The sequence below is a fragment of the Chelonia mydas genome, chromosome 2, assembly GCF_015237465.2.
Source record: "Chelonia mydas isolate rCheMyd1 chromosome 2, rCheMyd1.pri.v2, whole genome shotgun sequence".
Lineage (NCBI taxonomy): Eukaryota > Metazoa > Chordata > Testudines > Cheloniidae > Chelonia > Chelonia mydas.
Genome location: NC_057850.1, coordinates 120,585,418 through 120,596,062, shown reverse-complemented (window position 1 = coordinate 120,596,062; position 10,645 = coordinate 120,585,418).

The following is a 10,645-nucleotide window of genomic DNA, read 5'->3' as shown; positions in this document are numbered from 1 at the left end:
TTCTCACTGTCCCGCCACTCCTTCAACTGCTGTTTCTCGGCAGCGGAGTGCATCATAACCTCACAGAGAAAGTCCTCCTTAGTTCTCCTTGGCCGCTTTCTAATTCTCCGCAGCCGTTCTGCCACCGCTAACAAAGAGGGAGGCTGGGCTCCCAAGGTCATCTCTGTGAAGTTTAAATGCAACATTTTATAGGAGCAGTATTGTTTGCAACACAGACAACACTGATTCAGTGCTTTAAAACACAGCCAGTACTCACACACCTGTCACTAATTGGCTAACCCCAGGCAAGCACACATGAGCCACAAGACCCCCAAAATGGTGAGTAGCTGCAGGGGCAGGGTAAATCACTCTTCCCGGACCCTGCTGTGCACTGGGCACACGACTCTTGGGGAGAGCCATCACTGTAGATGGGGCCTGATAATCATTCCTGTCCCCACACTTTCTACAGGATGTGATCATTATGGAAGATCTCACTGCAGAGGGTGAACAGGGAATCAAGGGAGGGTCTTCTCCAAGCCAGCGGCCTCCTCCCCAGCCCCTATGCAGCTCGCCTGTGTGCAGCAATGGTCTCCCCCTCCATGATAGCAAAGTGGCGTGGGAAAGTTATCATTAATGGGACAAGTAACAAAGCAGCTCTGCTGAGGAACCTGCAGGAGCAGATTGCCCAGTATCTCCGCGAGAGTTTCCTGGAGATCTCTGAGGGAGATTCATGTGAAGTGAGGGAGTCTATCAACAGCCTCTTCTGTCGCTCAGACTAGGCATGTGGTGGGAGACAAGCCTGCTTTCTGCAACCCTCCTGCCCCCAACAACTTGCTTCAGCAATTCTCAAAATCAGATCCACTTACCAGGAGCAGGCCACCCGCAGCTCCCATTGGCCGGGAACGGCGAATCGCGGCCACTGGGAGCTGCGGGCGGCCGTGCCTGCGGACAGTCAATGTAAGCAAACTGTCTCGCGGCTTGCCAGCAGATTACCCTGACAGGCCGCTGGTTGCCCACCACTGTTCTAGATGCTTCCAAGGAAAAGAGTCTTTCCAATTTGTTTCTGAAGTGTCAGTTACAGTCTTGTTGTTTGGAGCATTAACTGCAGCTTGTGAGATTTCCTTTTCTTGTTTGAAAATAATTTTGCCTCACCAAAGGATGAGCAAGAGCAATCAATTCAATGAAAGTAAGAGAAAACTAATTCTCCTGTCATACAAAAGTGACTTTAAAACTGGACCTAGTAATCTTTGAAGAAGAATTCAGATATTGTTATCCAAGAAGACTTCAAGTTTCTATGAACAATCTTTTCATAACAGCAATTTCATGTTAAGAGCTATACTTTTATATTTCTGAATGTTTGAATGTTTTGAATGCTTGTATAGGTTTATACTGAATGATCACAAATGTGTAACTTATTTTTCCTGATTTCACAACTATAAAGTTTTTAAAGAGGCTTCTGGCTGAGACTGTTTTTCACTAACTACATGAACTTCTGAAGGCAAGCACAACTGCCCCTCTTGTCATGCAGTCTAACCCATCCGCCCTGCCCCCATGTTGATGTCCTAGCTACAGGGCTTTCAGCAATATCTTTTAAAGGTTGCAATCCAAGAATATGCATTAGGGCAGAAAATATGAATTAGTAATCATCATTCATTTTATTCAGATCTACTGAAAAAGTGTGATTATTTTGACACATTCACAATTTGAGCTACACTGGCCTGTTAACCCTTTTAGACACTTTGTTAAGGTGCAGAAACAGAAGCAGAAAACTAATTATATTCATATACTGCAAAGTAGTTATTTTCAGTATTTTTGTTTCCCACCAGATTTATTATTCATGTAGCCATAAGCACACAGGGTAGTCATTAATACTTATTCTGCAATACCTACATATCCTGCTTACTCAGAGATATTCAGAATCAACCTGTCTCACTATGAAGAAATATCTAAATAGCAGAATGTCATTTTCAGCTTCCCTTTATCAGAAACGCTTGCATTTACAGATCTGAAAGTCCTGGATTCTGGACTCCAATTTTCATGTTACAGAAAGACTGTTTGACTACCTCCCCATTCTTATGGTAGATTTCATGACAATACTTGCGTAGCTTCTTTAGGTGGTCTCAAATGTGATCTCAGAAACAAATCTTCCATCCAGTCATTCTTGCTCTCTTTCACTACCTTCAGAGACTGCCTCAACCTCGTTAAACATATTCCTAAAAGCCAGTGAGATCAAACCATACTGGTCTGTCTACCTCTTTTTGCCACACTTTATCACATTTTTTTCATTGGATCTTGCACAACCTGCCTCAATTAAGTACAAAAGCATTCAAAATGACCTTGAGAAGCCTGTCTGGTAACCCACCCAGCAGGTCTATATAGTTGTGCAGAAAATCTAGCTAGTCTTCTTCTCCTTTCCCAGAGCAATAAAAGGTGGAAAAGAACACACTGTGTGGCCCAGCAGCAATCAATTGAGCTAATTAAGAAATAGGCTTCCTCTTTCCCTGGCTCCTCTCTTGGTTTTATATGAAGTAACAGAAGGAAGTTGACAGGAAGGTGGCCAGGAAGTAAGACAAGGATTGCCACTTTTTTATGAGTTATCTGTTCTATGTTGATCCTCTCCAGATTGCTGAACTTCACTCGAAAACAACTGACAAGAGGCCCACTCCCAAAGAATCCATCCACAATTTACACTAGCCACATTGTATGTTGAGATAGGATCTTGTAAACTTAGTTTGTACTATAGATTCCAGTGCAGTGTAGACATGTTCAATGAAGCTGATATTTAAATATGAAGACATGACTGAATGCAGCAACTAAAATTCTCAATAATCTGTACCCTTTATTGGAAACAAAAACTATAGAACCTGTATCTTACCTAATTAAAATTAGGGTAAAGTGAACAATAACAAAAAATCAACCAGGAACTTTTTTTTTCCCCAAGTGTAACAGGAACAGGTTGTGAAACAAAACCAGCACTAGGACAGAACACAGACAACAAGAGCAAAGCTTATGCCAGGTACTATACATTGATTTGACATTTGACCTTACTTCCTCTCCTCCTACAGCATAGGAGTTAGAGTAGCTTTTTCTTCCAAGTGCAAGGAACATGAAAATTGAGGGTGCCACATACAAACCACTCAAATGTGGGTGCTCTTCATTCAAACAGTGTGAGAAGTGTGGCTGGACACCGTGATTCTTCAAACACCATTTTGTAAAGTGGAAACTGCAGGGAACTTTTTCACATCACTTCTAAAAAAGATCTCTTCAGCATAGCAACAAACAAACAAACAAAAAACCCTAAACCCCGAACACACTCTACTTTGAGCAGTCACCAAACCACAACCTCGCAAATGTTTTCTGCACGATTCCAACTCTATCCTTGGGCCAGCATTAGCTAGTATGATTAGTTAAACTTATCTGTAATGATGAAATAAAATGAACCCTGCCACAAGGGCATGCTGTCCTTGTATCTTTTGTATACTACTGCATACAGTGGCGGATTAATGATTTTGCCGCTCCTAGGCCCTGAAATAATTGCCGCTCCCCCCCCACCCCAGCAGCTTCCCGCCCCAGCTCACCTCCACTTCGCCTCCGCCTCCTCCCCTGAGCGCACCTCCGGATCCTGCTTCTCCCCGCTCCCTGCCAGTGCTTGTGCACGAAACAGCTTCGCGAAGGAGAGGGGAAGTGGGGGAACGCAGTGCGCTCAGGAGAGGAGGAGGGGCCAGGGCAGGGATTTGGGGAAGGGGACCAATAGGGGCAGGGAGGAGGCGGGGAATGGGGGAGGGGAAGGGGTGGAGTTGGGGCAGGGCCGGGGGCAGAGGGCACGAACCTGCACCAGGGGAAGCAGCCTCTGGCTGCTATTATAAATTTGCTGCCCCTGCACATTTGTTGGCCTAGGCATTAATACACCACTGACTACATACAGTAGAACCTCAGAGCTATGAACACCTTGGGAATGGAGGTTGTTCATAACTCTGAAATGTTGATAACTCAGAACACAACGTTATGGTTGTTCTTTCTAAAGTTTAGAGCTGAACATTGACTTAATACAGCTTTGAAACTTTACTATGCAGAAGAAAAATGCTGCTTTTAACCATCTTAATTTTAATTAAACAAAACACAAAAACAATTTCCTTACCTTGTCAATTTTTTAAAAAAAACTTTCCCGTTATTTTTTCAATAGTTTTTGTTTAACACAATACTGTACTGTATTTGCCTTTTTGTTTGTTTCTACTGCTGCCTGATTGCATACTTCCAGTTCCAAATAAGGTGTGTGGTTGACCGGTCAGTTCGTAAATCTGGTTCGTAAATCGTAACTCTGAGGTTCTACTGTGTTCAAGACATTGCCCAATACAGGAAACAGAAACTATGACAGAACAAAAGCACCTCTCAAAGACATCAAACCTAATAAATATGAACTTTGACCATTATATTGTCTGTGGAAGATATTTCAGCAAGAATTAAAAAATGTGGTATACCATTATACTGAACTAGAATGTCTAGCAGCTTCCTGTGAATTTGTGGATGTCCATTTGAGGCAATAGAAATTGCTGCCTGCCAGCCACCTTAGAAAATGGAATATATGAAACTCCCTTAATCCCACTTGTTATATTCTTACATATAGCTGATATAAGCAAATATAGCAGGTATACAGGTTCAACAGAATGGAGTTAAATAAAGCCAGTAATGAGACTGCCCTGGTCATTCATGCACAGCCCTTTAGTCTCGCTCACCAGTATCAATAAAGCATTCGTAAGGTAATAACTGAAGAGGTCTATCATCATACATTAGTAGAGCCCTACCAAATTCATAGTATATTTTGGTCAATATCACAGTCATAGGATTTTAAAAATCATAAATTTCATGATTTCAGATATTAAAATCTGAAATTTCACAGTGTTGTAATTGTAGGGGTCCTGACGCAAAAAGGAGTTGGGGGAGGTTGCAAGGTTATTGTAGGGGGGGTTGCGGTATGGCTACCCTTATTTCTATCCTGTTGCTGGCGGCAGGTCTGCCTTCAGAGCTGGGCAGCTGGAGAGCAGCGGCTGCTGGCCAGGAGCCCAGCTCTGAAGGCAGACCTGCCACCAGCAGCAGCGCAGAAGTAAGGATGACATAGCATGGTATGGCCACTTTCACTTCTGTGCTGCTGCCTTCTGAGCTGGACCCTCGGTGGCATGGTATGGTATTGCCATGCTTACTTTGGCACTGCTGCTGGTGGGGTGCTGCCTTCAGATCTGGGTGCTTGGCAGAGAGTGGCGGCTGTTGGCTGGCTACCCAGCTCTGAAGGCAGCACAGAAGTAAGGGTGGCAATACTGTGACCCCCCCAAAAAATAACCTTACCACCCCCCTGCAAATCCCTTTTGGGTCAGGACCCCCAATTTGAAAAACATTGATTGCCCCTGTAGAATCTGTATAGTATAGGGTAAAAGCACAGAAAAGACCATATTTCATGGGAGGAGACCAGATTTCACTGTCCGTGATGTATTTTTCATGGCCGTGAATTTGGTAGGGCTCTGTATGTTACTAATATCCACAATTGCCTGGACAATCCACCATGACAATAACAGGAGAGTCACATGTAGAATCATGAGAGGTAGTAGATGGGATCTGCTCTGGGATGGACAACGCCAGGATTTTTCATTTTTAAAAAAGTGGGTTTTTTTGTTACTTAAACAGCCTGCCTGCAAGCTTTCAGTTAGGTGGAGCCTAGTTTGAGACCACTACCAGGAGCTGAGTCTCAATTTCCAATAAAGCAGAAAGTCAGGGGAGGAAACTTTGGCTCTGCAGCCCGAGCATGCATCAACTCTTCTCCCTCTGCATCAAATCTGTTGTCATTTTTGGAGCCTCCACACTTGGAGACCCGCTTACCTCCATCCCCTGATGATAGAGTCCCTCTGCTGCAGGACTCATTGTGGTACAAATCTCCACCAGCATTAAACGAGTTATACCCTACGAAAACCATCCCCCAGTCCCAATTAAGCACACAGCTTGTCCTCAGAGAAGTCCTAGCTTGGCAAGAAGAGAAAGCGGCTAGCCAGAGAGAAGACTGAGAGACACCCACCACAGTTTCATAAGCCTACAGGTAAGTAAAATGGGGTGCGGCTTGACTAGATTAATGCAAGATTTCAGCCCTCAATTATGTTAGATTAAAGACTTTTCAAAGCACCAAGAGCACTTTCAAATAAGATGAATAGTAACTCCGGTCTTTCTCTGCTTCGTTTTAAAAGAGAAACTCATGCTCTAAGCTTTTGAGTTGAAGAAAGAGGAAACCACAAGGAAGAAGTGCAAACAGCTGGTGAGAATGGTCACATCTGAGTAACAGGTTAGCATTTTCAGGTGAAAATTAAAAAAACAAATTCCATCTTCAATGGCAGCTCTAATACTGGACTGCACACACATTGCTTCAGTTTCTCTTCCCCCCACACAGCAAAATCAACGAGAGAGTCCCATAAGTCCCGCAGAGCAAGGAATTGATCCTGCAAGTTCCTGAGTACCCTTGATTCCTATTGAAGTCAATGGAAGCTAAGGGTACTTAGCACCTTTCAAGATTGGGCCACAGATACACAAAGTAGTTGAAAATATTAAAGGGAAATTTTGGCAGGCATGCAAACTACTTTAATTATATTAGAGGTTTCCAAGGAAGCCTTGAAAAAGATGGTTATTGCTTTAAAAACAAACTGGTGCTAGCTACTTTAAAAAAAGAGAGAGAGGGGGAGAAAAATCATACCGCCCCTCCCATTTAGTTTAACTAGTAGGAACGCCCAGAAACTCTGAGCAATACATAGAATATAAACACCAGATAAATCTGTATCTGTGACAAATCAGTTCAGCTGCACATAGTTTGACGAACACACATATTTTGCTTTTGTTTTGTTGTTTGGTTTTTTTTTGCGAAATTGTACTTTTTATTGCTCCGTGTATTTTCTTGTGCTGTTCTTCAGAGAAGCATAGACATGGATTTCAGGACAGGTGCTAACAAGACAAGTAAGTGCAAAGATGACATTAAATAATCTCTTCACTGAACGGCTGAGTATGAAATTATATATACATATAAATTTTAAAAATCAGAATAAAGTTTGTTTAGGTAACCAATTTAAAAAGTGAGACGGTCTTTGATATGACTTTAGCTATACACAGGGAAATGGAACTATCACTGCATAGCCTTCTCTGGGAAAGAATACAAATATGGATCTGTTTCATACCCCTTAGAGGTCAGTGGAAAGACTCCAGCTGACTTCAGTGAGTTTAGAATCATGCCTTTAATTGTCTGATTTATAGCTGTCTGATGTGATACAATGAAATGATGAGGAAGAAGAGAATGTAGAAGAGGGATGACTACATTTCAGTGATAGAGTTTGATATATTATTTGTTCATGCCAAAAAGGGGGTAGGAGGGGGAAGCTGGTAACTAGCAGTGTTTTTGTATCTGAAGAAAGGATAGTAAAAATTAGAGGTGTTTTTTGTAAAGCTATTACATGCTTGATATGTTGAGGCAAAACCAAACAATTTCTACCCCTCTTTCCCAAAGTAGTGTTCAGTTCATTAGGATGTTAAACTTTACTGCTTATAGAAGAGAACGAATCAGCATTAAGTCTCTACTTATACTCTGTATCTTTGCTTTCTCTCCTGACATTCATTCTCTTTAGTTGTCTAATGGTTAATCATATTTAAAAGAAAAAATCAGGAGTGTTTCAGAAGATAATGCCGTACAGCAGCCCATTCCACACTAACGATCACATTCAAAATATGTACTGAGAAAATATCCCGTAAACTCAGAGGCATAGTTGCTGCGACTGATTCTGGTGGCATTTGCACCAGTGCAAATTGGGAGTAGTATCTGTGAACTCAATGTAGTTGCACTGGTATAAAATGGGTATAAGAAGAAAGCTATCTTCTCAAAATACATATAGAGTATATAGAGCTTAATCCTCTATTACCAAAACAAAAAGATAGTCCCTGCCCCAATATTGGTGTAAACGATGGAGAGATAACACAGAAAAGCAAATGGGTCAGACTTTTGAACTGCTTTGCTTTGGCTTGTATCAAAAGGACAGTCATAGTTTAAGCGAATGGAATCCCATTAATATTTTCTTATTCATTAGAGAGAACAGTTAAGTTCTGTGGAGGATTCAGTAGCAGAACACAGTGATCTTTTATCATTTTACATTAGTATAAAGAAAAACAACAGGGTGTTTTATTATTTAATTAAGTTAAAATGAAGATTTGATTTTACCTGTGTTGAAACAGTTATTCAGACTGAAAGTACGCATGCTATTTTCTCATTATGTCTAATATTTGCTCTTTAAACACTGCAAATTCTGCAATTATTGGAGTCCTGGTATCACCTAAAATACTGTATGTATAGGAATTATCAAGGGAATACTACAGATATTGAAGTTATATAAATTGCTAATACTTATTTTAGTTAACTAGAACAATTGGTGCATTTCCATCATAAGTAAAATTGGCACATTGTTAGACACCCACTGGAAAATATGTTATCTCTGTAGTTACTTAGTAAGAAAAGGTGGGTGAAGTAATATCTTTCATTGGACCAGATTTTGTTGGTGAGAGAGAGAGCTTACACAGAGCTCTTCTTCAGGTCCTGGAAACTGAGGCTATGTCTACATTAGCACTTTTGTTGGTAAAATATTTATCAGTCAGGGATGTTAAAAAACCACACCCCTGACTGACATAAGCTTCACCAACAGAAGTGCTGGCGTGGAAAGCGCTATGTTGGCGGAAGACGCTCTCTCGCTGATATAGCTACCACTGCTTGTTGGGGGTGGTTAGTTGTGCCAACTTCACCTTGAAATGTGCTAATTACTTATGCTAAACTATCTTTTCCAGCTTGTATTGAGCTGTGGCACTCTGAGTAAGTTTTCCAGACCTGAAGAGCTCTGTGTAAGCTGGAAAGCTTGTCTCTCTCACCAACAGAACTTGGTCCAATAAAAGATATTACCTCACCCACCTTGTCTCTCTAATATCCTGGGATCGACGGTGACTAGAACACTGCATAGTTACTGAGCAGTCAATTGTACAAGTAAAATTATGTCTGCTACTTTTAGTCTTTAGGCTGTGGTTTAAGTGAAAAAATACTCCACAAAATACAGATAGGTTTATATTTTATGAGTCTTCACTCAGGTGAGCCTTATGAGCCTTTCACATCATAAGACGTTGGTAGTAACGGAGTAAGGAGTACCGTACTGGGCACAACCTTAATAGAGGCCTCATCCCAGCCTTCAGTTTTGCAGGTGCATTTTGAACACTTAAATTGTTAGCTGTTTACCTGGTACTGTCTAATTTTAGGCACAATAGTGCAGTTAGACATGTGACTGTTGTTTGTACATGCAAAACAGCACTGCAAAATTAGAAGTTGTTGTTCAAATATCAAGTCTTATAACTGTATTTGATGTAAGTACATTTTTTTGTTTAAATACGAAACATGGAATTAAAATAATAACGAGAGTCTGCTTCTGAACTGAAAAGGAAAAACAAGAATTAAAAATTCCCTCCAGCATGACTGTAAATTACTGTCTGATGGTTGTCCAGTCAGTGACTATGTGCAGTCCAGCTCATATTAATTTGTTCCCTGTAGTCCCAATGACTAGTATGTATTGCCTTTGTGAGTGGAGGAAATTCCCATATCCATTTTAGGGACACTGTGTGTATGGGTCTCCAAGGACTACACCTGTTGACCTCTTTTTGCATGTAAACAACAGCATTTCAAAGTTGTATTTCTTGCCTTGGTTTTGCTGTTCTGGTTAAACAAATGTCTGATTATTATTATTAATGTTGTCGTTTGAAACACATAACCAGAGAACACTGAGGGCAAAGGCGATCCAACGTGTGTGAGCAAGAGCTGTGGTGCCCATTGTGCCTATACCATACTGCACTAGGGCAATGAGAGAAAAGTGGTGTATTTGCTTCAATTATTTCTATCTTTAAAAAAAAAACCAAACATGGATCCTTGTATTTTGTGCTCCCCTCAATTATTAATCCCAAATCACATAAAAGAAAATTAATTTAATAAAAGCCTAGGTAAATCAGTCATTTCATTCCAACAACCAAAATAAGAAAGCACCTCTGTCATAAATATAAAGGGAAGGGTAAACACCTTTAAATCCCTCCTGGGCAGAGAAAAAACCCTTTCACCTGTAAAGGGTTAAGAAGCTAAGATAACCTCGCTGGTACCTGACCAAAATGACCAATGAGGAGACAAGGTACTTTCAAAGCTGGAGTGGGGGCCGGGGGAACAAAGGGTTCTCTCTGTCTGTGTGATGCTTTTGCCGGGACCAGAGCAGGAATGCAAGTCAGAACTACTGTAAAGAGTTAGTAAGCAATCTAGTTAGATATGCGTTAGATTCTGTTTTGTTTAAATGGCTGATAAAATAAGTTGTGCTGAATGGAATGTATATTCCTGTTTTGGTGTCTTTTTATAACTTAAGGTTTAGCTTAGAGGGATTCTCTATGTTTTGAATCTGATTACCCTGGAAGGTATTTACCATCCCGATTTTACAGAGGTGATTCTTTTACTTTTTCTTTAATTAAAATTCTTCTTTTAAGAACCTAATTGCTTTTTCATTGTTCTTAAGATCTAACGGTTTGGGTCTGTGTTCACCTATGCAAATTGGTGAGGATTTTTATCAAGCCTTTCCCAGGAAAG